The sequence below is a fragment of the Schistocerca americana genome, chromosome 6 (assembly GCF_021461395.2).
Source record: "Schistocerca americana isolate TAMUIC-IGC-003095 chromosome 6, iqSchAmer2.1, whole genome shotgun sequence".
In the NCBI taxonomy this organism is placed as follows: Eukaryota; Metazoa; Arthropoda; class Insecta; order Orthoptera; family Acrididae; genus Schistocerca; species Schistocerca americana.
In genome coordinates, this window is record NC_060124.1 from 268,792,635 (window position 1) to 268,819,242 (window position 26,608).

Sequence of the window (26,608 nt, forward strand, 5' to 3'; positions counted from 1 at the left end):
GTAACTGTAACAGTTCGTTGAGGATGACACCATCGTTCTTAGAAATTTGCTTGAAAACCTCCATCTCTTCGAGTACGTCGAGCCTGTGTCCTTCCACCTCGCTATGAAAAATGAAAATTTCTTCAACATTTTTTGGTTTGTGACCGGCGTAATGGAATTTAGTGCCTCTCTTCCCCCATGAATGTTTCTTATACCTGACACTGAAAGATCTTTCAGTTTGTAGTATATCGTAAATCGGAGACGTATCACAAGTAATTTTATAAACTCCTGGTCTGTGTATAGGTGGAACTGTGGGCTTGAGATTATGGATAAGATTTTTCTGCAAGTTATTGTTAGGAGAAAAGGCAACTTCGCATCCATAGCTTTTAACTAGAAGACGACGAATTCGTTAAGAAATAGGGTTTAAAAATGGAATCGGAAAAACTTTTTTATACTCGTTACTGTCAGAAAAAGCACTGATGTCTAAAGTAGTCACTTTAGCTTCAGTTTTAACTTTGAAGATGTTTTCGACTAACGAGGGATCATTTATAACTGTTATTAACTGCAATAGTTTTTTTATTAAGTTCATCTCATCGTTAACCTTGTCTGTTGAAGCAGCTGCTCTGTGTTGATATGTAAGTACTCGTAGATTAAGTAGTTTATTAAATACAGCCTAGTTAACGCATTGCGACTTGGGTACATCCAAACCCCTCCCACACCATAATCATCTCGTGGTGTTGCAGTTCTTCGTATGTCCCGGCAGAGGTTCGAGTCCTGCCTCGGGCATGGGTGTGTGTGTGTTTGTCCTTAGGATAATTTAGGTTAAGTAGTGTGTAAGCTTAGGGACTGATGACGTTAGCAGTTAAGTCCCATAAGATTTCACGCACATTTTTTTTCTTCGTACGTCCGTGCTTGCTATGAAAATAGGACGAGGCGTTCCACCTGATACAAGACACCTTTTCAGTTTAGTTTTACCCAGACATTCGTAGAAAGTGCACTGCCAAACGACCATAAGTCACAGAAACCACCGTATTCACCTCGCCAAAACATATGAGAAAACACTGCAACATCAAAGCCATGACAAGTTGTAGATTGTGTAGCGGAGTAGCTACCAACTTAAATTCCCAATAGCTTCATGTAAGTAAAAAAATAACATAACTCACTGAAGACAGCACAAAAAGTGCTGAAACATGTCTGGGTAAAACGAAACTGAAAAGGTGTCCTGCTGAAGGCCAAATTCCTCGTCCCTTCCAAGCCTCTTCCATTACGCCACAGTTTCGATTTGGCGTTACCGTGCAGAATGAATGTGTGTTTTCCTGAAACTTCCTGGCAGGTTAAAACTGTGTGCCGGACCGAGACTCGAACTCGGGACCTTTGCATTTCGCGGGCAAGTGCTCTACCAACTGAGCTACCCAAGCACGACTCACGCCCCATCCACACAGCTTTAATTCCGCCAGCACCTCGTCTCCTACCTTCCAAACTTCACAGAAGCTCTCCTGCGAACCTGGGGTACTAGCACTCCTGAAAGAAAGGATATTGCGGAGACATAGCTTAGCCACAGCCTGGGGGATATTTCCATAACGAGATTTTCACTCTGCAGCGGAGTGTGAGCTGATATGAAACTTCCTGGCAGGTTAAAACTGTGTGCCGGATCGACACTCGAACTCGGGCCCTTTGTCTTCATATCAGCGCACACTCCGCTACAGAGTTAAAATCTCATTCTGTGTTTTCCTCTTTGCCCCTTTACTGCAAGCTAATTTCGGTGGTCAGCGGACAGATGCAGAACGCGGACTCCGCGCTGTGAGCCGGTGCAGCCTGCAACTCAGAGGCCGCCTGCGGAATCCTATCAGCAGCAAAGCGGCCGGCTGACCGGCGGAACACCTGCGCCCCGCCCGGCGCTCAGCCTAATGAAGCCCCAGCCACGCGCCGTCTCACACGCCAGCCGCAGCAGCCGGGGACTCCTCACAAGGCGCTCAACATACTACCAGCAGACTGCACGCAGAGCTGAATTTCTAGTGAATTCATGAAAATAAATCTAGAAATGCGTTAGGATGAAAAGCTTGTGAGGCTGTACCACTTCAAGTGAGACACAGACCGAAAGCTGTACAGCAAAAACCACTCAAAAGTTGCAAATTTTACTTTCTTTTATTCACTAGCTGTCTAGTTTGTGGCCGAGACACACAGGCAAGTGTTGTGTACATAGTTCCACGTAGTCAGCGCGTACGCAACTTTCCCACTAGAGCGCGCCCCGCTAAGCACAACAGCACAGGCGCAGCGCTCGTCCGCCTCCACACTACGAGATGGCGCTGCCTTAGAGACGGACCAAATTCTGCTTCCGCCGATCCACGTATTAATATGTAACGCAGTCAATGAGATTGCTGCTAATGTAGAACCTTTTCTCCTCCCGGATCACACTCGTGCAGTGATACCTGAACGCACGAGGTATTATAACGAGTGTACAGACCTCTGATTAGTCAGTCTGCATTTGTCTGCACCAGTCTGTACCAGTCTGCATTAGTCTATAGTCAAGATTCAGTCTGCACCTAATACGATTATCATATTCCTGTACATAGCCATGAAGAGAAAAGTATAGACACTTAGTCGAGTATCAGAGATACGTGAGAATAAGATTAATGTACCAAGACCAAAGGAACTTCAGATTGTCAATCGTAAATAGCATCCAGAATCAAGTTACGTAAGTTTTATGCTTGTTACTACACTCCTGGAAATGGAAAAAAGAACACATTGACACCGGTGTGTCAGACCCACCATACTTGCTCCGGACACTGCGAGAGGGCTGTACAAGCAATGATCACACGCACGGCACAGCGGACACACCAGGAACCGCGGTGTTGGCCGTCGAATGGCGCTAGCTGCGCAGCATTTGTGCACCGCCGCCGTCAGTGTCAGCCAGTTTGCCGTGGCATACGGAGCTCCATCGCAGTCTTTAACACTGGTAGCATGCCGCGACAGTGTGGACGTGAACCGTATGTGCAGTTGACGGACTTTGAGCGAGGGCGTATAGTGGGCATGCGGGAGGCCGGGTGGACGTACTGCCGAATTGCTCAACACGTGGGGTGTGAGGTCTCCATAGTACATCGATGTTGTCGCCAGTGGTCGGCGGAAGGTGCTCGTGCCCGTCGACCTGGGACCGGACCGCAGCGCCGCACGGATGCACGCCAAGACCGTAGGATCCTACACAGTGCCGTAGGGGACCGCACCGCCACTTCCCAGCAAATTAGGGACACTGTTGCTCCTGGGGTATCGGCGAGGACCATTCGCAACCGTCTCCATGAAGCTGGGCTACGGTCCCGCACACCGTTAGGCCGTCTTCCGCTCACGCCCCAACATCGTGCAGCCCGCCTCCAGTGGTGTCGCCGACAGGCGTGAATGGAGGGACGAATGGAGACGTGTCGTCTTCAGCGATGAGAGTCGCTTCTGCCTTGGTGCCAATGATGGTCGTATGCGTGTTTGGCGCCGTGCAGGTGAGCGCCACAATCAGGACTGCATATGACCGAGGCACACAGGGCCAACACCCGGCATCATGGTGTAGGGAGCGATCTCCTACACTGGCCGTAAACCACTGCTGATCGTCGAGGGGACACTGAATAGTGCACGGTACTTCCAAACCGTCATCGAACCCATCGTTCTACCATTCCTAGACCGGCAAGGGAACTTGCTGTTCCAACAGGACAATGCACGTCCGCATGTATCCCGTGCCACCCAACGTGCTCTAGAAGGTGTAAGTCAACTACCCTGGCCAGCAAGATCTCCGGATCTGGCCCCCATTGAGCATGTTTGGGACTGGATGAAGCGTCGTCTCACGCGGTCTGCACGTCCAGCACGAACGCTGGTCCAACTGAGGCGCCAGGTGGAAATGGCATGGCAAGCCGTTCCACAGGACTACATCCAGCATCTCTACGATCGTCTCCATGGGAGAATAGCAGCCTGCATTGCTCCGAAAGGTGGATATACACTGTACTAGTGCCGACATTGTGCATGCTCTGTTGCCTGTGTCTATGTGCCTGTGGTTCTGTCAGTGTGATCATGTGATGTATCTGACCCCAGGAATGTGTCAATAAAGTTTCCCCTTCCTGGGACAATGAATTCACGGTGTTCTTATTTCAATTTCCAGGAGTGTATTTTAATAAATGTGTGTGAAAATTAATCAAGTTCTGTTTAAAGTTGGTCACCGTCAATCTGCTACTCTAAGTGTGCAAGTGGCATTTCTATCGTCTGACTTAATAGGAGAAGATAAACGCGCCACGATAAGACCACGAGACATATTACTGACACTCTCCTACTTCATTAGAGCGACAAGTCAAATAATGTGATGGTGTGTGTACCGAAGGTCTTACAGTATCACACCACAGCAAGATTGGTATTTCCGAAGGTGTGAAAACCATGTCAAAAATGTGCGATGAACAGTTACAAAGCACACAGGAAAATGTCGTTGTAAATTTTTGATATGGTTTTCACATCTTCGGAAATACCATTTTTAACTATGTTACGATGATTTGAAAAATGGGTTTCCGCCCGAAACTAGCTGAGCCTTGGTACAATTTGCTGTTTTGAAGAGCGCCCCACAGCGCATAGTGTGAAGCAGTCGCCTTCCGTTTCTGGCAGTGGCGCCGCTGTGGCAATCGCAGCTTTGGTGTCTCCCTCTGGTGGGAAAGGGGAATAGTTGCCTGTTCACGTGCATTTAAGGGGCGCTATGAGCTCGCTAGGGGGAACAGCTTAATTCCCGTCGCTCCGCAATCTTCCTCTCCCTGGACCTCGAACGTGCCTACGACCGCGTATGGCATTCCGGTTTCCTCTTCAAGCTCCAAACCTTCGCCCTTCCCATTAACTACGTCCGTCTGATCGGCTCCTTTCTCTCCCGCCGTCCTTCCTATGTCACCGTCCATAACTCAGATTCCTACACCTTTTTCCCCTCTGCCGGTGTGCCCCAAGGCTCCGTCCTCTCCCCCCTTCTGTACCTTTTGTACACGGCGGACATGCCGCCGCCGTCAGACCCCGTCCACCTTCTCCAGTTTGCCGATGACACGGCCTTCCTTGCCCTTGCCCCCACCCTACAGCGCTCCCAACACCTTCTCCATTCCCATCTTGACCGGTTCACCGCTTGGTGCAACCAGTGGTTGCTCAAGGTCAACCCCTCCAAAACCCAGGCGATCATTGTAGGCAAAACCACCCCTTCCTTCCGCCTCCTTGATTTCTACATCACCATCTATGGCCGTCCTATCGCCCTCACTCCCACCCTTAAGTACCTTGGCGTCACCCTCGACCGTCGCCTCTCCTGGACTCCCCACCTCCGGACAATCCAAGCCAAGGCACGCTCCCGACTCAGTCTCCTCAAGCTCCTCTCCGGCCGTACGTGGGGTCTGGACCCCTCCACCATCCTCCACACCTATAAATCCCTCATCCGCCCTATCCTTTGTCATGCCCATCCGGCTTGGATCTCCACCCCCCCTCCCTTTTATAACTCCCTCCAAATCCTTGAACGCCATGCTCTCCGCCTCGCCTATCGCATCCATCTCCCCTCCCCCATGCGGATCCTGTATGATCTCATCCCCTTCCCCCACCTCCTCCTTTTCCTTGAAAGGATACGGATCCTGTACACCTCCTGTAAACTCGACCCTCCTTACCCGCTCGTCTCCCCGATCCTCACCCACCCCCACCAGCTGCCGCGCCTGTATTCCCATGTCCCACCCGGTCTCCATCTCTCAACCATCCTTACCCTCTCCCAAGGTGGCTTCCGCCAGCTCCCTCTCCCTGATGATGTCCTCCTCCCCTGCATCTACCCCTCCTATCAACTTTGATCCTCCCCCCCCCCACCTCCTGTGTCCTTTCCTTTAGGCACCCTCCCTCCCCCCCTTTCCCTTCCCTTCTCTTTCCTTTCCCCCCTCCCTCCTACCCTCTCCCCCGGGCTTCCCCTCCCCCTTCCTCCCTCCCCCTCTCTCCTTTGCCCATGGCATCTCTGCTCTCCCCTCTCCCATTTCCCCTTCCTCCTCCTCCACCTCCTCTCTTGGAAGGTCCCCGGACTCGTCCACACTCAGTGAACATTCGCGCGCCGGAGATCATCGCCATCAGTGTTTAGTGTGTGTGCATCGTTTTGTGTTTCGTGCAGTTACAACTCAACTGTTCACATGTGCCGTCGCCGTTCTCCGTGTTTTGTGCGCCGTGTCTCCAGCGTTAGTGTTTTTTTCGTCCAACGTGAACGGCTTCTTGTTTATTGTTTTTTCGTATCTCCATTTTTTGCCCGCCGTTTTTTGTATTGTATATATCACCTCTCTGTCATGTTTATTGTTCCACTTAAGGCTGAAGAGCAGCGTACTATGCTGCTGACAGCCCGCCTGTATAGTTGTTTAAAATTACAATAAAGGAAAAAAAAACTCGCTAGGGGCGAGTCTAATCAGATGGTCAGCCAGGTCAGCGTGGGGCAGTCAGTGTCTGTCTGTTGCCTGGAGTGCTAGTATGTGTGAGGCCGCCAGTGTGCTCGAGTTTGCTCAGGCAATGGGCGTTGGCGGTTGGAACGATCGGTTGGTCGGTCGCGCACTGGGACACAAGATGACTTGTCCGTCTTGAGCGTTGGCGCATGTGAGGTCGCCACGGGAGTCCAGTGGCCCGCGCCGTATAGCGAGGGGTAGTGGCTTCGCGGCCGACACGAGAGCAACAGGAGTCAACCCACGACATCAGTGTGGCCGGTGCGAGCTGCGACGCCGTGAGACGGGAGATCGGCGCGCCTTCCTGCGTCCGTTGAAGCGGCTGGCAGCGGACGGTTCGGGAGAGCGTTTTGGGGGTGCTGCGCCAGGTCTTCGCCAGAAATCGCAGTTTATTAGAAGTTAAGTGATTCGTGATATGTTGTTTCATTTACATGTTACATTTTACTTGTTTCCTTTGTCAGTCTCCCGTCCCCAGCTTGCTCGTCTGTCTCCCTTTCGCATTTGTTAGGCAGTTAGAGTCTGTCTGTCGGTCTGTCGTACGTTAATAGCTGCCTCTGTCATGTTTGTCGGGTTCGGTGTTAACGAATTTATTGCTTAAGGTGTAAAGGCCGAATTCCTGAAATATGTTTTTATCTTGCCTATCATCTTGAGAGGCGGTATACGTGTAATGTAGAGGATGTTTGTACATTTTATGTAAGACTGCATTTCGTGGGTTTTTATTTAAATGGTCATTTTAGTATATATAGCTGCCACCCTTCCATCGTAAGAGTTTTCTTTTAAAAAGAATTTGCACTTTCGGAGGAAAGTATTTTTTTTTAATGTGAATGTTGTGTACCATTTCCATCCCTCCGACGGGGTGCATAGTTTACGTGTTTGTGTGAGTTGTTAAAATTTTTAGTTTAAAGTAATCTGGTGTATTGCAGATTTGCAACAGTGTAGTCTTTCAGAGGTTGTCGTGAGCGGTCGCGACTACGGCCGTGTTAAAAGCGAGCGGCAAGGTTCTCAGCCCGAAAGCTCATACTGCCAAAAAAAGAAAATTATTTCTGTCTCTGAATAAATTGGAATAAATTGTAACTTGATATGTAAAGGGTGCTTTCAGATTATTATAATTTTTAAATCTGTTTTTTTTTAAAAAAAAAAAAAAAGGAAGGGCTTTTAGGAATAAAATTTCCATTTTTTCATCAGTTACCCACTGGCAACTACTTCCACGCTCACATAGTGGGAATAAATGTGTTAATGTTCTTGATGAATCGCTAATAAATGAAGTAAATTCTTTAAGAAAAGATTTTGAAAGTATAACCACGGTTCACTAGCCACTGAGTGAATAAAAAAGAATAATTTGTAACTTTGGACTGGTTTTTTGTTGTACTGATTAACAGGAGTTGCAGACCAACAGCTATTCCAGCATGCTGGACATTCGTGTATACAGACCGAATTATTCCCCTCCTTTACGGTGAAAATGCATTGTGTAGCACGAGTAAGGTGAATCAAAATCATATAAACAAATATTTCTGGTTATCTCCATTTCTCGTGTCGCATCTTCCACCTCCTCTAACTTTGGTAATCCCTTAATTCTTATGTCGGCTCGCAGACTCACTTTACTGCACGAAAGCAAGACAATGGTCTGCAACAGTGTCTTCTCTTTCTTGTTTGGCGGCTTGGCGCCCCCTAGTGACAAACCGCTCGCAATCTGGATAGCTATCTCTAGCTGGTGTCTATCGATAGCGCTGCCAGATACTAAAATCATTGAATCACGAATACTTTTCTGATAGTTTGCTGGTGGAAGGCCTCTCTTAGCTTTTTCTTAGGAATAACCTTTTTCTATACTGTCTTCGACGTCTACTTTCGTTCACCTTCGTACGAACGTCGAAATGGCAGACACTGAGGTAACCGATCCCTGAATAGAAAAGCAACTACAATCACTTAGTATTGAAAAGTAGTCAGGACGAGACGAGATACCTGTAAGACACTTCAAAGATTATGTCAAAGAATATGCTCCCCTTTTAGCAGATCGTAGATCGATGGAGCAATAAAGGATTTCTCCTTCCGAACAGGCCTTGGGAAGTCCAACGGTACCGACCGGCTGCCGTTTCGTCCTGAACCCACAGGCGTCACTGGATGCGGGTATGGAGGCGTATGTGGTCAGCACACCGCTCTCCCGGCCGTATGTCACTTTACGAGACCGAAGCCGCTACTTCTCAGACAAGTAGTTCGTTAGCCTCACAAGGGCTGAGTGCACCCCGCTTGCCGACAGTACTCGTCAGACCGGATGGTCACCCATTCAAGTGCTAGCCCAGCCCGACAGCGCTTAACTTAGGTGATCCGATGGGAACCAGTGTTACCACTGAGGCAAGGCCGTTGGCAAAGGATCCCTACGGAGGAAATAAAGGGCAAGTCACACCCGTTTTCAAGAATGGTTGTAGGACAGACGCGCATAATTATGGGCCTGTATCTTTCATGTCAATGAGTTGTAGGATTATGGAACATATTTTATGCTAAAAAACATGACTTTTTGGACAACGAAAATCCCTTCTATAAAAATCAACATAGTTTCTTCAGAGATCTTGCGAAACTTAGCTCGCTCTATTCCTAGATGATGCCCATAGCGCTATAGGCAAGACGCTTAGGATAACGCCGAGTTCTTTGACTTTAGGAAAGCATTTAACGTCTGTGTTAACGGAACAAAGTCGGTACATGTAAAAGAAATTTACGGAATACTAGAAGGAAGTGTGATACGACCGTTATTATTTATAACGTATATACTCGTAAACGATCTAGGAGAAAGAATCGTGAGAGCTTTAAAAATGATCGAGGTGATGCGGTTGTCTATATGAAAGTAGCAACGCCAGAATAGATTTCCAGAATGACTCGCAGAGGACTGATAAATGTTGCAGGCTCTGGCTGTTGACGCTGAACGTAAATAAATGGAACATATTGTGTATACAAAGAAACGAAAGATATTATTGATGACATTGTATTATTAATGGGAAATTTCCGGAAACAGTATCTACCGTCAAATATCTAGGACTGACTACCCAGAGCGACCTTAAGTGAAATATCCATATAAAACAAATAGTAGGAGTAGTAGATGCCAGACAGATTCATAGAAAGAATCTTAAGGAAACGTAGCTCAACGACGAACGAAGTGACTTACAAGGTGCTTATTCTGCCGATTCTTGGGTGTTGGTCATTAATCTGGGTACTTGACTAGTAGGACTGATTGAAAAAACAGAGAAGATCCAACGAAGAGAGGAGCGAGAGTGTAACAGAGATGCTCAACAAAGTCCGGTGGTAGACGTTATAAGGGAGAGATTTGCTGTACAAGTTTCAAGAGAGCACTTTCCGGGAAGAGTCGGACAACATCTCACGAAATGACCATAATAAGAAAATTCGAGAAATTAAGGCTAATGCAAAGGCTTACCGACAATCATTCTTTGCACGTGCCATTCGCAGAGGAAGGGGGGGAGGGGATCTGCGGTAATAGAAGTAGCCTCCGTCTCACACCCTTAGATAGCTTATGGAATAAGATGTAGGTGTCGAACTGAACAGGGTTTAGTTTTAGTTGTATGTACGATTGTTACCTTTAGTCAAGCACAATCCCTTCCAATTTAGAAAGCTGATGTCAACAGACAGAACACACTTATTAATCAGATGCCCCTACAGTTATAGCAATATCATTAGTGAGTAGTGCAGCACGTGTAGCCATGGTTGTGAAAAGACAGTTTACTGGGTCACTGTTCTTCCGCAACAGCTTGGCAATGGGACAAATTTCAACAAAATTTCTCTCAATGGTCCACACAAACAAGAGATTTTTTTTTAATAACGTGCTTTACTGGTATGACAAAATTATTCTGACCTCATCATCCGGTGGTCCCACACTTTACCAACACATTTATTTAGAATGACGAGCAAATTTGATTTAATGGAGGAAATTTGGGTATTAAGTTTTTCAACTCAATATACAATCGACACGTGATTGCGGTCACTGGACTCGGAATTTCCGTTTCTGCGTGAATCTGCGATTGGGTTTTAAATTTGATGTGAGAGGCATCTTGGAAAAATCTATGGTTTGTAAGGTAAGCAGTGCCATGCATATTGCGAAGCCGGCAGCAACCATAGCTCTGAAGGTCGGAGGTCACCAAGCCCTTTTCGCGAGATTCGCTCTCAATAGCGTTAGGCAACCCATTACACATTTTCGACTAGTACCTACGCAAATTTTGCAAGAATGAGACTTCTGTGCACATATCCGAATCAGCCGGTGGCACCCCTCAGCATTTCCGCCGTTACTACTTCCGTCCCAGCACGTATCTGTATTTACCGGTCTTCGTTCCTTGTGGTTGTGTTAGCAATTCAGTACAAACATTGCGGTGATCTACGAGACGGAAACACTTATAGAAAGAAGGATTTACATCACGTAAAAGATAGAAACCGATGCTTATGAAGAAAGATACAAGTAAGAGAATAGAGTACGGCATAATTTATGGAAATTTGTGGACCTGATTTTTGATTAGTATACAACGATAGTAGGGCGATGTAAGTGCTGCTCTCCCACCTTAAGGCATATACAACCGTGGTATGTAGGCGTAGTAATAGTTCTAGTCCTGTCTAAAGGCCGCCTAAACCACTCATGGTTTTTATTCTTGCAATTACGTTTTGTACTTCAGATGTTATTCTAGCTTCGGTAGTTGAAGTACTTAAACACAACTACCTCATTAGCAACCGCTGGCGGCTTCAGATGCCGCGTAATGGATAAACTTCGGTCAAATGTGAAGTTATCGTATAGTCTTGGTTGCAGCTTTCCTATTCCTTCAAACAACTTCTTGCGAGTGATAACAATACTGAAAAACACGTTCGCCAGCCAGAATGACGAATCGACTGACGTTATTCAACAAATTCACCAAATTTGATCTTTACTATATTTTCGTTCTTATTAAAACTTTTTCTCTTTTAATAATTTCTTCCACTGAAAGAACAGGCTGATGCACGTAGATAGCTTAATAATCACTGCTTTCAGAATAGGTCACACGCACACACTTAGAATGTTATGGTCCATGAAAACAACGCCGGAACGACGACAATACCTAGTTACGTTTCTGAACGTAAGATCAGCAACAATGCCTCAGAAAACATGTGACATGTGTAGACAGGAAATATTTTACGACGCTATTGTAAGTATCGAAAGATTGCTAAAGGTTTATAGTCGGTTTTTCTCTGTTTTGTTGAAATAGCCACTTTACGTAACTTCTTGGACAGAACGGCCCAATAACCAAGTTCATACACTAGGTAGAATTGTTATTTACTTTACGTACTTTCAATGCAATCTACAATTCACCACGTTTGCTTTAACTGCTGCACTTGAGTGATAAGTTAAATTTACTTTGAAAGAAAACACTCAGTTGCACAATAATGTTTCACACCAATGGATTCTCGGTTTCTTTCTCTTGAGTATAGAAAAGGATTCCTACTTGGAACACTTTAGGTTAAATGAGTCGTTTTCCGTTTATCAAATAATTAAATGATTATTGAATAAAACACACAAGAATTTGTCAACCCAGCTCGTACACAGAACTATGGACGGTTAATTTCAGTATTGCCGCCGTGAGCACAGTTGCTGGAGATTTAAGTGCTTCGAAGGCACGTACCGTTTTGCAGCAATGGAGATTATTACTTGTCTTCGTGGTGTCGAATTATGCGACTTATACCAGCGTAATTATGAGTTTGGCTTTCCTTGAGACCTCAGTCGGTCTAAGTAATGGATACCTTAGACCTTTCCCATCCAGGAACCAACACTCATTGCAGGCGTAATCTCACCTAAAGCGCTGCAAACATGTACCTTAGCACTTCCCCTTCACTCACGTCTGTTAAGCAGTTAAACTTTTGCCTTTGTTTAAACAATACTGCGGAGTACAGCGCGCATCAGCTTTCGTCACCTGCCTCCACAGTGTCTTGCACCTGTCTGACCAACTCCGCTTCCCCCCCTGCCAGAACGTCAGTAGATCGCTACTGGTATTCACCTACATTTAACTTTACCCCTGAGCTGGTGTTGACGTCACTTCACATACAATTATACATAGTTAAATAAAAGATAGATATTGTCACTTACATAACATTATAAACATTTGTTAATTACATATAAACATTAAACTTCACATAGTCAAAGAATATTGTCTTCTGCAGACACTCTTATACACTACATACTGTACAAACCTCATTCTCTGCTTCATTAGTGCAAAGTTTCTCGACTCTCAAAAGGTCGATAGTGTTACAGTTACAGAATACCGGATGAAATAATCCAGTAGTTTGTAATTACTTTGCGTGAAACAGTTCATGAGGACTAAACTTTAATCTCCATTATCATAATTAATTTTATATGAGAAGGTCACTGTCCATGAATACAGGGTGTTACAAAAAGGTACGGCCAAACTTTCAGGAAACTTTCCTCACATACAAAGAAAGAAAATATGTTGTGTGGACATGTGTCCGGAAACGCTTACTTTCCATGTTAGAGCTCATTTTATTACTTCTCTTCAAATCACATTAATCATGGAATGGAAACACACAGCAACAGAACGTACCAGCGTGACTTCAAACACTTTGTTACAGGAAATGTTCAAAATGTCATCCGTTAGCGAGGATACATGCATCCACCCTCCGTCGCATAGAATCCCTGATGCGCTGATGCAGCCCTGGAGAATGGCCTATTGTATCACAACCGTCCACAATACGAGCACGAATAGTCTCTACATTTGGTACCGGGGTTGCGTAGACAAGAGCTTTCAAATGCCCCCGTAAATGAAAGTCAAGAGGGTTGAGGTCAGGAGAGCGTGGAGGCCATGGAATTGGTCCTCCTCTACCAATCCATCGGTCACCGAATCTGTTGTTGAGAAGCGTACGAACACTTCGACTGAAATGTGCAGGAGCTCCATCGTACATGAACCACATGTTGTGTCGTACTTCTAAAGGCACATGTTCTAGCAGCACAGGTAGAGTATCCCGTATGAAATCATTATAACGTGCTCCATTGAGCGTAGATGGAAGAAACTAAAATTAGCTCTAACATGCAAATTAAGCGTTTCCGGACACATGTCCACATAACATCATTTCTTTATTTGTGTGTGAGGAATGTTTCCTGAAAGTTTGGCCGTACATTTTTGTAACACCCTGTATAACTAAATATGGATTAAATTAAACCTCAAATGCTACATTTAATTTCTCAGCCCAGTTCTCTTCTACGAAGTGACTTTTAAGGCTGGAGATTACCAGCGCCATAAACTCGAGTGGCTGTCAGGTAATTATCTCGTAACCAAACAGGTCGCTCCGCAATCACTTTAAGGAGATCGCCACTGCATGTACGTGTATGTGCCCTAGGAAATACTGAGCTGTGTATTAAAGCATACGGTGTGACACGGAATAGCTACTGCCGTGGTACCGTAACTTGCCTGACGTGGGTTAAAACGACCGATAACGTATTGTGGCTATGGCCCTAATGGTGGTGTGCCGTGTGACGACATATGTAAGCAAAAAGAGACGGAACAGAACAGCAATCATATTTTGTTTGGACCTACTCATTTTTTTTGAAATGTATCTTCTGGACACAGACATGTGCTGCGAAGCCGTAGAGCTAGTTATGTTGGAAGATGCCAGTCTGGTTGTGAATTAGCGAATGGAACGAGTATAAATACGAAATTTAAGTTGCGGTGACGCTCTGATCTGTAGGAAGCGGCATGCGTTCCGAAAACAATGATCCTGTGAAATCCAGCTCGTTCTCTTCGTCCTGGAGAGACAGAAGACAGCTAGCACAGGCGGCCAGGTAGATTCCGTCTTCCTTGACTTCCGGAAGGCATTCGATACTGTTCCGTACTGTCTCCTAATGAACAAAATACGAGCGTACGGATTATCCGACCGACCGTGCGACTGAACTGAAGAAGTTCTAGCAAACATAACACAGGATGTTATTTTGGGCCGGCCGCTGTGACCGAGCGGTTCTAGGCGCTTCAGTCTGGGACCGTGCGACCGCTACGGTCGCAGGTTTGAATCCTGCCCCGGGCATAAATGTGCGTGATGTCCTTAGGTTAGTTAGGTTTAAGTAGTTAGGTTAGTTAGGTTTAAGTAGTTCTAAGTTCTAGGGGACTGATGACCTCAGATGTTAAGTAGCCTAGTGCTCAGAGCCGTTTGTTGTTCTGAACGAAAAGAAGTCTTCGGTCATAAAAGTAACTTCGGGCGTGCCCAGGAAAGTGCTTTTGGACAATTGCTTTCCACAATATTTGTAAATGACCTAGTAGATAACGTCAGAAGTTCCGTCCGCTGCTCGTGGTCTAGTGGCTCGCGCTGCTAACCCCTAGATCACAGGGTTCCAGGTTCGATTCCCGGCCGGGTTGGGGATTTTCTCTGCCCGGGCACTGGGTGTTTGTGTTTTCGTCATCATTTCATCATCATCCTCATCATTCGCAGCAATGGCTAGCCTTGGACTATGAAAAAAAAATGGATTGTGAAGAAATTGGGTCTTTGTACGGGCGCCGATGACCGCGTAGCTGAGCGCCCCACAAACCAAACATGATCATCATCATCGTCAGAAGTTCCATGAGACTTTTGGCGGGTAATGCTGTTGCCTACAGAGAAAATTGTAGTGAAATGTAGGAAGACTTGTAGAGGATCGACACTCGCTGCAGGGAGTGGGGATGGAGCCTTTACATAAACAAGTGTAAGTTACTGCGAATACATGTACAGAAAATACCGTTTACTGTGTGATTACTGCAATCACTGGAAGCAGTTACTTCTATAGAATATCTACGATTATGTGTACGGAACGACCACATAAAATTAATCACTATTGAGGTAATTGCCAGACTGAGATTCACTGGAAATCAGATTACCTTCCATTCGGAAAGTGGGTGCACTCAGCGACTGTTATGTGGCTTATAAATTATAGAGCGCAGCAATCATTTAGACTTTATTACGCAAATCCGGATTTCGTCTAGTGGCTAGCCATTCTCAATGCAATATTTTCTATTCTCGATGCATGTAAGTCCCTGTTGTTCGGGCGTCAGTCACTTTTCTTTGAATACTTACATACATCGAGAACAGAAAACAGTGCATTAAGAATGGCTAGCCACTAGCCGAAAACTGGATTTGCATAGCAAAATCTAAAAAAAGAACTCCTCAGGAAATGTAGTCCATCAGCAAAGGAAGTGGCTTACAAAACACCTGACCTGTACTTGACTACTGGTCGTCAGTGTGGGACCCATATCGAATAGGACTGTTTGAGGAAATAGACATAATCCAAAGAATAGTCGCGCGTTTCGTTACAGGTTCATATAGCAAGCTCGAAAGTGGCACGGTGATGATCGACCAACTCCAATGGCAGACGCTGCAGAAGAGGCGTTATGCTCCACGGTGTAGAGTGTTGTTAGAGATCCGATAGCGTACGATCCTTGAGAGTCAACAAGTATATTGCTTCGTCCTACGTACATCTGGTAAAAATACCGTCCAGATAAAATTAGAGACATCCGTGTCCACACCGAGGCTTACCGGCAATCGTTCTTCCTGCGAACTGTTCGCAACGGTAACAGGAAAGTGGGGAAGCGACAGTGACAGACAACGTACCGTCCGCCACACACCGCAGTGTGGCTTGTCAAGTATTGATGTAGATGTAGCCCACAGTTCCGGTAATGTTGAATTCTGACATTTTGTACACTACTTGCCATTAAAATTGGTACACCACGAAGATGACGTGCTACAGACGCGAAATTTAACCGACGGGATGAAGATGCTGTGATATGCAAATGATTCGCTTTTCAGAGCATTCACACAAGGTTGGCGCCGGTGGTGACACCTACAACGTGCTGACACGAGGAAAGTTTCCAACCGATTTCTCATACACAAAAAGCAGTTGACCGGCGTTGCCTGGTGAAACGTTGTTGTGATGCCTCGTGTAAGGAGGAGAAATGCGTACCATCACGTTTCCGACTTTGATGAAGTCGGATTGTAGCCTATAGCGATTGAGGTTTATCGTACCGCAACATTGCTGCTCGCGATGCTCGAGATCCAATTACTGTTAGCAGAATATGCAATCGGTGGGTGCAGGAGGGTAATACGGAACGCCGTGCTAGGTCCCAACGGCCTCGTATCACTAGCAGTCGAGATGACAGGCATCTTACCCGGATGGCTGTAACGGATCGTGCAGCCACGTCTCGATCCCTGAGTCAAGACGTTTGCAAGACAACAACTATCTGCACGAACAGTTTGAAGACTTTTGCAGGAGCATGGGCTATCACCTCGGAGACCATGACTGCGGTTACCCTTGACGCTGCATCACGAACAGGAGCGCCTGCGGTAGTGTACTCAATGACGAACCTGGCTGCACGAATGGCAAAACGTTATTTTTTCGGATGAATCTAGTTTCTGTTTACAGCATCATGATGGTCGCGTCCGTGTTTGGCGACATCACGGTGAACGCACATTGGAAGCGTGTATTCGTCATCGCCATACTGGCGTATCACCCGGTGTGATTGCATGGGGTGCCATTGGTTACACGTCTCGGTCACCTCTTGTCCGCATTGACGGCACTTTGAACAGTGGACGTTACATTTCAGATGTGTTACGACCCGTGGCTCTACCCTTTATTCAGTCCCTGCTAAAATCCTACATTTCAGCAGGATAATGCACGAGCGCATGTTGCAGGTCCTGTACGGGCCTTTCTGGATACAGAAAATGTTCGACTGGTGCCCTGGCCAGCACATTCTTCAGATCTCTCACCAATTCAAAACGTCTGATCAATTGTGGCCGAGCAACTGGCTTGTCGCAATACGCCAGTCACTATTCATGATGAACTGTGGTATCGTGTTGAAGCTGCATGGGCAGCTGTACCTGTACATGCCATCCAAGCTCTGTTTGAATCAATGCCCAGGCGTATCAAGGCCGTTATTACGGCCAGAAGTGGTTGTTCTGGGTACTGATTTCTCAGGCTCTATGCAGCCCAATTGCGTGAAAATGTAATCACACCTCAGATATAATATATTTGTCCAATGAATACCCGTTTATCATCTGCATTTCTTCTTGATGTAGCAATTTTAATGACCAGTAGTGTATATGGGATGGTGGAAGCGGCAAATGTGTTGCCATGAGAATTAAGCACAGTAGATTTCGACGTATGATTTATGTTTCCATTCTAATGACATCATGGGTCAAAGCAGCCGAGTGGTATAGGTAGATTCAATATTCCGCTTGTCGGACTGTTTACAGCCTGGGCGCAGAAGCTGAAACCCTGTGTAGGATGCAGAGTACATGGCGCTACGTAGGACCCAGATAAAAACTCTTCACTAGAGGCGGAGCAGAATCGGAACTGGTGAGTGGAGAAGTAGGTGGAATTCCAAAATTCGCACCGTTTAGACGGTGCCGATCCGCAGGGTTGTGCTCTGTACCGCGCCCGGCGCTTAGCGTTGTAAAGCGGGCGGTAGGCGTGTGGGCGGCAGTCGTGAAGGGTGGCCCGCAGGCCGGCGCTGGAGCGCCACCAACTTGCCTGCGTGGGCAGATAGCCGTGGCAGTAGCCGGCGAGCCGGTCTCACATCAAAAGCCGAGTTTGTGCCGCGGCGGTGGCTGCGGGGACGCCCTCGTCAAGAGCCGCCAACGCAAGCCGAGCCCCGCAGGCCAACAAAAATACTGAGGCTGGGTGGCGGGGGGAGGCGGTGGAGGCTGTATCGCGGGACGCTATTATAACCCCGTGTCCGAGCGCGGTCCTAAACTGTTTTCACGCAATTAACCTGCTATCTGGGCTCTGCCGGCGGACAAAAAGTTCACAGAGGCTCTTTCTCTCTTTTCCCTACGGCCCTGCCACGCATTGCAAACGCAGTAACACCGCGTACTGGGAGCTCACAGTCGTGTACGAGTTCAAGTATCAGTCTCACATCACAGCGTGTCGTGCGCCGTGTACCCCGGAAAGGTAAGAAGTATTCACATCATCACAGACAGAACATTTCGTCGTGTGATCTACTGGAAGGGTGCTTGTACGTGAAGCATCAGGATGGGGATCGGTGCTCGTGATGAAAGTGCCCATAAAAATGAGGTGTCTATTAACATGGGAGGTGGGAAGACGGTGTCTGGGTATACATGAAAGAAAAACATTTCATCTATAAATGGACTGACCTACCGGATGTGCACATTTATGATAGCTGAATAAATATTTTAAAAGTGGTTCAAATGGCTCTGAGCACTATGGGACTTAACTTCTGAGGTCATCAGTCCCCTAGAACTAAGAACTACTTAAACCTAACTAACCTAAGGACATCACACACATCCATGCCCGCGGAAGGATTCGAACCTGCGACCATAGCGGTCGCGCGGTTCCAAACTGAAGCGCCTAGAACCGCTCGGACACTCCAGCCGGCCGAGGTGGTAACAAAGTTCACGGACTGAAAAGGTAGATGCCTTTATTTCACTGATTACAAAATCGAGTCCAACTTGCAAAGACATGGCAGTACCAGCCCACTTGTCAGTATGACTTGGCGCCCCCTACGGCGTTGATACATCCGTTTATTCGGTTGGGAAGGGCATAATAAAGCCCTTGTCTCCTCTCACGAGGCGAGCTGCCACGTAACTGTTGCAACTGGACCTTGAAGTCTCGGATACTGGGATCCTGGCTCTGGAATCTAGATGACGTCTGAGCTGGTCCCACACACAGTCTATCGGAAACGAACCTAGGGACCTTTGTGGTCACGGCAGTATCTCAGGATCATGCAGGCAATCCATAGACTTTCGCGCCTTGTGTGTGGACGAGCACTTCTATACTATCGCTTGAGAGGATGCAGGATGCCTGTGACACAGCGTTGTGCTGTCACTACCAGTCGAGACCTGAAGTCGTACCCAATGGCCCTCTACACCGTGACACCAAGAGCAATAGCCCTGTGCCTCTCCAAAACTTTGAAAGAATGGAACGTCTCCCCAGGTCGCCGCCACTCTGGTTCTAGGTTGTGCAGAACGACGATTGATCGTTGAACACAATGCAACGCCACTGATCATCATTCCATGCATTCCAAACGCAGCCGTTTGTGTTTTGGTGTTGATGGCAGCCTATGGTAATTCCCTAGTCCAGTTGCTGACAGTCTCCGACCAGCGGTGAGAAATGACATGTAATGTCTCATGGAGTCCATTACTGGTTCTCGGATGGAAGGCGCAGATGTGAACGGGCTATACTGTGGTGATCCTCCCCTTTAGTACTCAAATGTAGTCGACTGGGACCTTGACGATAAGTATTCCTGCCCTCAAGTTCCCATGCAGTCCGAGATAGGACCACTGTCATATCCGAATGCCTCACAATACTGGATGCAGTGCGATTCAACCAGTCGAATAAATGGAAATAACAATGAGGCCCCTTTCAGAGTATGTTAGGTATTGATAAGGCTGTCTCACACAAATACCCAGCATCATGGGGTCCTTCACAGTGATCACTCAATATCTGGCCCTATTCACGTCTCTTATTTAGCCTACCCTACTAGGTCTGGTAACAGCACTAAACACGCACAGCACTAATGCACCATGACGGCCGTTCTACCCGTCGCAGATATTTGCAGCTCTCACCACTTACATACCCGTCATAGGTTTGAACGTGTACGAAGTTACATTGACATTCGACCATCTCTTCTGTGTGCTTCACTTATTTGTCAGGCAGTGTATAAAGTAATGCACGCAGATAGATGAAAAGTTTCGTTACCTTTCGACTTCGCAGTCCTCGATCTGTCTCTGAAATAAATGAGAACCTTTAAGTATCTAAGAGTTTCTGTCCAGAGAGACTTAAATAAACGCATAAATTTAGCTACCGAGAAGGCATGTGGCATATTCAGACTTACTGGAAGTGGAACGAAAGAGGTGGATTGTTAAACCCTTGTAGGACCAATTCTTTATTATTCTTACCCAATCTAGGACCCTTACCCGGTTGGAATAGCGGATCCGAGTACAAAAGATTAAAAGAAAACTGGGACTATTCGTCACGGGCTCTCTTTATTTACACTGAGAGGCTACAGAAATTCTCAGCGAATTGCAGTGGGATACAACAAAGATTTGGTGCGTCGCAGAGAGCTTTATCCACAAAATTCCAAGAGCACTCGTTCGTGAAACACGCCATTCCCCCAAACATGCTCGGCGTTTCAGGAGGAGATTTAAGTATTTTACAAGAATACAGCATAGACTAATTCGAATAAAATTTTCTGTGCAAGATATCTCCTGTTTTATTGGTTACGGTGTTGCAGTTGTTATAATGAAAACCGAATAAACAATCAGGATACATAATGACTAATGCTGAAGTTCAAAAGTTCAAAGTTGATTTTCATAAATTCCACCTCCATCGTCAATGCAGTTACGAACTCTCTTGGCAACAAGCTCGTCACAGCGCTATTTATAAAGTGGACGATCAATTCGTGTCCTCTATTTACTTTTTATTCATCCCTAAAGGCAAAAACCTGAATGTGTACGATATAGGGACATTGACCATATCCATCTTTCAGGAAATGGCCACTTTAGACTGCTAGAATAAAACATGCATTTTTCAGCGAAAGAAACCTCTTCCAATAGTGATGGAAGCTTGTTTTCAAAAAATTTTCAGATAAGATGACATGAAAAGTCAACAAGCCTAGTCAAACGGATCTGAGCACTGTGGGACTTGACATCTGATGTCATCAGTCCCCAAGCCTAGTCGAATGACTGCTTATCATACCACATCAATTCGGTTTAAATCTGCATGAAGTTTTTCTACTTTTCATTGAAACTTTCTTAATTTGCCTTGTTAGGTATTTCCCATACATGACTGTTTTCCAAAACACAAACGGTAAAGTGAGCGCAGAATAACACGGCCGGTAGATGCGCAGTCGGCTGGGCAAGCAAGGGGGAGACGTGCTCTCTCCCAACTATGCGTTTTCGTGAACTTCGCTATCTGTGTTTGGTTTCCAGCTCTTGTCGCGGTTATGTCGTGGTCCTTCTTCCTTCTACGTGTGGCAGCAGTGGGTGTATCGATATTTGCGCCGTGTACCATCTTTGGTTTGGTGCATATATTTTCCGGAAAGGGGGTCTGGAGTCAGTCGGTCGGTTGTTGCGGACGAGGGAAGTTATCTCCGCGCGGTGTAGTCGGCTGGGGCCGCTGGCAGCCCCTGTGCAGTGTCAGAGCGTGTGTGGAGCTGTCCAATCGCTACGAGCTTAGTGGTTCACCGACCCAGGACGTCAAAGTTGAGTAGTGGTTGGGGTTGATTTGGTGGAAGAGACCAAACAGCGAGGTCATCGGTCTCACTGGATTAGCGAAGGATGGGGAAGGAAGTCAGCCGTGCCCTTTCAAAGGAACCATCCCAGCATTTGCCTGAAGCGATTTAGGGAAATCACGGAAAACCTAAATCAGTATGGCCGGACGCGGGATTGACCCGTCGTCCTCCCGAATGCGAGTCCAGTGTCCTAACCACTGCGCCACCTCGCTCGGTAGTTGAGTAGTGGTTTCAACTACCCAAACCACGTCTATTCATGTTGTGGTGGTCCGCTTCGGTGGTTTGCTGTTGGGGGGGATTTTCTGGTGAGCAACACCGAGTGGTTCTACTGCTGAGATTTAGCCGCCATACGGTGCAATTAACAATTTTGCTTGACTACGATTTGAGTCCACCAGTGGAATTTTCTGTCTTGTGGCCGTTAGTGTTCTGGTTACCTGCCATGGGCACTGACGTAAACTCAGGCGGTGTTCTTTTGAGCGAAGTTAACTATTACCGTGTTTCAAATTTAAGTGTGCCAGCGGAATTTTCTGCCTAGTGGCCGTTAGTGTTCTAGTTACCTGCCCTGGCCACTAACGTAGTTTCAGGAAGCGTCCTTTCCTCATCTGTTGTTACTGTCCAACATAATGTGTAATTTTGACAGCTAATACATACTCCATTGTGGGTTATAGTTTTGTAACATTGCCAGTTTGAGTTCTCATGTACTGATTGAAGGGGAGCAAGTCGTTGTGTCGGTCGGCCCCCGTGGCTGGCCCCTGGTTGGGTTCCGACGGGTCAAATATAGTTGGGCTCACCACCTGTCTGACCTAAGTGAACGAGGGCAGACCGAAATCCCTGGAGGCCTTCTGAGTGCCACCGGTGTTTGATTATCTGTTGCCAGGTATTTTAAATTTTAGGCTTCTGATTATTGTTTGCTTTCCTTAAAGTTTTGCAAAATTAGTTTTTAATTTTATATGCTGAAGTTTTGAACTTTAATTGTGGCCCTCAGCCATTTGTGTTGTACCTTGCATATGTTGCTTCTTTAAATTTTTTATTGGTATCTTAATTGGATTTTTATCGTGTTGATTTTTAAGATATCTTGTTGTTAAACATGCTCACCTTCTGCCTTTAAAGGTCTATGGTAATATAGTCTGAAGTTTTGAAATTTAATTGTAGCCCTCAGCCATTTGTATTGCACTTTGCGTATCTTGTTTTTTGAGTTATTTTATTGCTGTCTTAATTGAATTTTTATCTTGTTAAGATTCCTTGTTGGAGGCCTTCAGCCGTGAAAGAGTTGCATTCGGTAAAGATTCGGCTGTGTGCCGCTTTGCTTGTAAAGGATATTAAATTACAATAAATGACAATTAGAAGCAGAAACTGGCCTCAACCCTTGTCCCTTTCCACAATCCTATTACCTGTTCTCCCCAGCCGGTTTAGCGGGCGTTTCAATGGGGACAGCGACAGTGGTAGGGGTCGCTCAACGTACTGTAGGGGAAATGCCGAACATGCGAGGGGAAGATCCTTTCTAAACTTAAGCCTGCCCTCATACTTGAAGCCTAACTTGTCGAGCAGGTACAGTAATGAAGACCTTTTTACTTAAAAGGCGTATTTTCTCTTAACAGGGTAAAAAGTGACTTCATTTTGGGACGCTGTTTGTTTGTAACTTGAAAATTGTGCATCAGTCTGCGCACAATTTGTTCGTCAAAATAATCTAAATGTAAGATTATTGCCTATTTATTCCGCTTTTTCCTGGACTAGAGAAATCCACTGAGCTACCGGCAGCTAATTTTTCTCCCTCTTTCTTGCCTCTTTTTGTTGTCCGAAGAGAAACACTTTTAGCAGCATGAACTCCTTCTAGGATACTTCTTAATGGACTTTTCATCCCCTCTTTTGCTTCCTCCGACATAAATGTAATTACGTTGTACACAGTCTCTTATGTCTGGCTGTACACAACTCTTCCTGCACCTATGGTGCTTGGATACTGCGACTCAGTGCTGTGCGTATAGCTGTACAATCACAAGACGTGAGCACAGTGGTAGACGGCAGAGCACTGAAGCGGCCTCCCCTTCTGGACAAATGTACTCGCCCAGCTCATTGGACAAAAATGTGCCACTGCGAATCGGGCACCGATTCCTGCGCGGACTCTTAGCTAGCACTTGAGATAAAACGTATCTGAATTAGCGCCTACACCCACCTCATTCTCCTACCCAAAGCTGGTATGCACATAACTTTCTTGATGCGTTCTTCCACAGAAATATCCTCCAAAGTTTTTGTTGAAGATCAGCGATCAACGATGCTCCACAAAAGGGAGATTATCGTTTAACGTCCTGTTGACGACATTGTTTCTCTGAAAACTATCAAATTCCCTTCGTCAGACAATCGTCTCAATAACAGATCAAGATAATATGTTCATGATATTACCAAATAAATCTTTATTCCATTTTCAAATGCGTGCGTCATCTAATTTATGGATGATTAAGTGTGTCAATTACTACAGAATAGTCGGGCAATTAACGTGCAGTATATTCTAAGCTCTCTCTAAACAGTTTGTCATTCCACCAGATAATGTGGCTCTCCGACAGGAACTTTCCGTTATTGTTTCACGCCGATCTCCGACGCCTGGAGAGACATTTCGGGTAACAACACGTCCCGTCCAACACCCTAAGGCTAAGGAAAACCTTATCACGGATTATTCACCTAATAAATCATGCTCAGCCTATCCCCTAGCTGTAATGGTTCAAAGGGCTCTAAGCACTATGGGACTCAACGTCTGAGGTCATCAGTCCCCTAGCCTTAGAACTACTTAAACCTAACTAACCTAAGGACATCACACACATCCATACCCGATGGAGGATTCGAACCTGCGACCTTAGCACAGCGCGGTTCCGGACTGAAGTGGCTAGAACCACTCGGCTACAGTGGCCGGCCTCCCACTAAAATTCCTTCAGCGGTTTCTCTAACGTGCGACATAACTTTAAATCAAAACATATAATAACCTCCTCCCTTTCATCTGCTGCTTATCAGCTACTCATTCTTCGGCAAGATTTCAACGAGTACTCGCCTTTGTGCAATAATGCTCCTTGATCACATTGCTACAAACCTTATCAAATGCTTCTCCCTCCAACAAGTTTCCATAACATTATTTGCGACATTGAACCCGTCATCTACTCATCCTCATGCTCAGGATCATTTAACACCTAATCTAGATCGTCAAGAAAGACCTTAGCTTGGAGTTTTCCTTCTTTGTCAAATAAAATCCCCCCCATCCCTCATTCTTAGCATTGATTGTACATTTAAGACAAGCTTTAGTAATCTCCACTCTATTTTTCAAGATTTCATTTTCTTCTTCCTCTTCCTCTTCCTCTACTGACTAGGGTTGCCCCTGTTTGTTTGCCTCATTCAGTGAATGCGCCAGACAAATTGCTGTGCCGTCTCTTGGACGGTCGTTCCGTTAATCGTTTCCCTTGCGGTCTTCCACGTTTTCAAATTTTATCTGGTCTTGTGGGCTCTATCCTTTCTACGTGATCGCTCCAATTTCTTTTCCTTGTCTTCATCCACTTATTTATAGTTTATATTCCACACGGTTGCCTTATTGATCCATATGTTCCATTGTCCCTCATGGTTGCTCCTTGGACCTGTCCTAGTATCTTCATGTCCACTGTCAATTTTTGTTTGATGTTATTCGTTTCTGCTCTAGTCTATTCTGCATATGTTAAAACGGGACGCACTATTATTTTATGTATCTTTATTTTCGCCTCAGTTGTCATAAATTTGTTTCTCCATACAGTATTTTGCAGCAACTGGCTACCGTTTCTAACTTTTGTCACTTGATTTTTCAATTGTATGGTTAAGTCTTTATAGCTAGTGATAACAGTCCCTAGATAATTAAAGCTCATTAGTCGCTGAACTGATTCACTATCTACTCCTAATAATCATCTTATGGTGCAGTTCTTGTTGTGTCCGTGATTGCTACGAAAATGGGAAGGCGGAACTTCACATCCCATTATCTACTTCTAACTTACATCGTACAGGTGCTATTGATATTACAATACTTTTTTCAGATGAGTTTTCGTGTTACATTGCTTAGCTGTTTGAATTATATCCATTTTTCTAATCCTATCACAGGCATTTCACAAGTCAACAAACCACAGGTAGGTATTAAATTCTATGGATTTCTCCACAATCTGTTTTAAAGCGAAAATAGTATCCATTGTGTTCCTGTTTTGCCTTAATCGTTGCTGTTCTTCTGCTATTTCTATATAATTCTGCATTCTGTCTCTATTTACCGATGTTAACAGTGTTAAGGTGGTATCAACCGGGTTAGTTACCTGGTAATTATGAAATACTTGCTTATCTCCTTTTTTATACGCCGGAATTCCAACGCTTTCTTCCTGTTCTCCTGTTAAACAAAGTGTGAGGTTAAATTAAGTATGAAGATGTTGATATAATTCCTGACACCGTATTTATATTAATTCATTATGCGTGCTATCTGGCCTTTAACATTTTCTATTTCTAAGACTTTTTTATTGCAGTGCATATTTCGTCCAATGAGAAGTCTGTTTCGTTAGGTTGAAAGAAGATTACTGTTAATGAAGTAAAAGATCCACGCCGTGGACACTAAATGAGAAAGCTACTCCTTATGTTTCTGATCTAGACTGCCATAAAAATGCGAAGGAGCTGTTAATCAGAACTCAGGGAGAAGTTGTAGCCTAATTCACAATCGATTTTTGATCTTAAACAACACAAGATAACAAAATTATTAAAGAAACATCATACAAAAATATTTGTTTAACAAAAGCCTTACCAAAATGGGATCTATGAAGGACAAAGTGATCTGCTGGGGATCGACACAAAACCTGAACGCTACTCGCTCTATCTCACTTCATACACGTGAATCCAGGTTATGGCATCAAACCAAGCCACCACCAAGCATCTATATTCTGCCATACAAAAAAAAAAGGAAAAATATGG

The 26,608-nt window shown here is 45.6% G+C and overlaps 1 pseudogene; it reads right to left on the reverse strand.

The window, feature by feature from the left end:
* Positions 1-8,667: 8,667 nt before the first annotated feature.
* Positions 8,668-8,785, reverse strand: LOC124621222 (annotated as a pseudogene).
* Between the last annotated feature and the right edge of the window lie 17,823 nt (positions 8,786-26,608).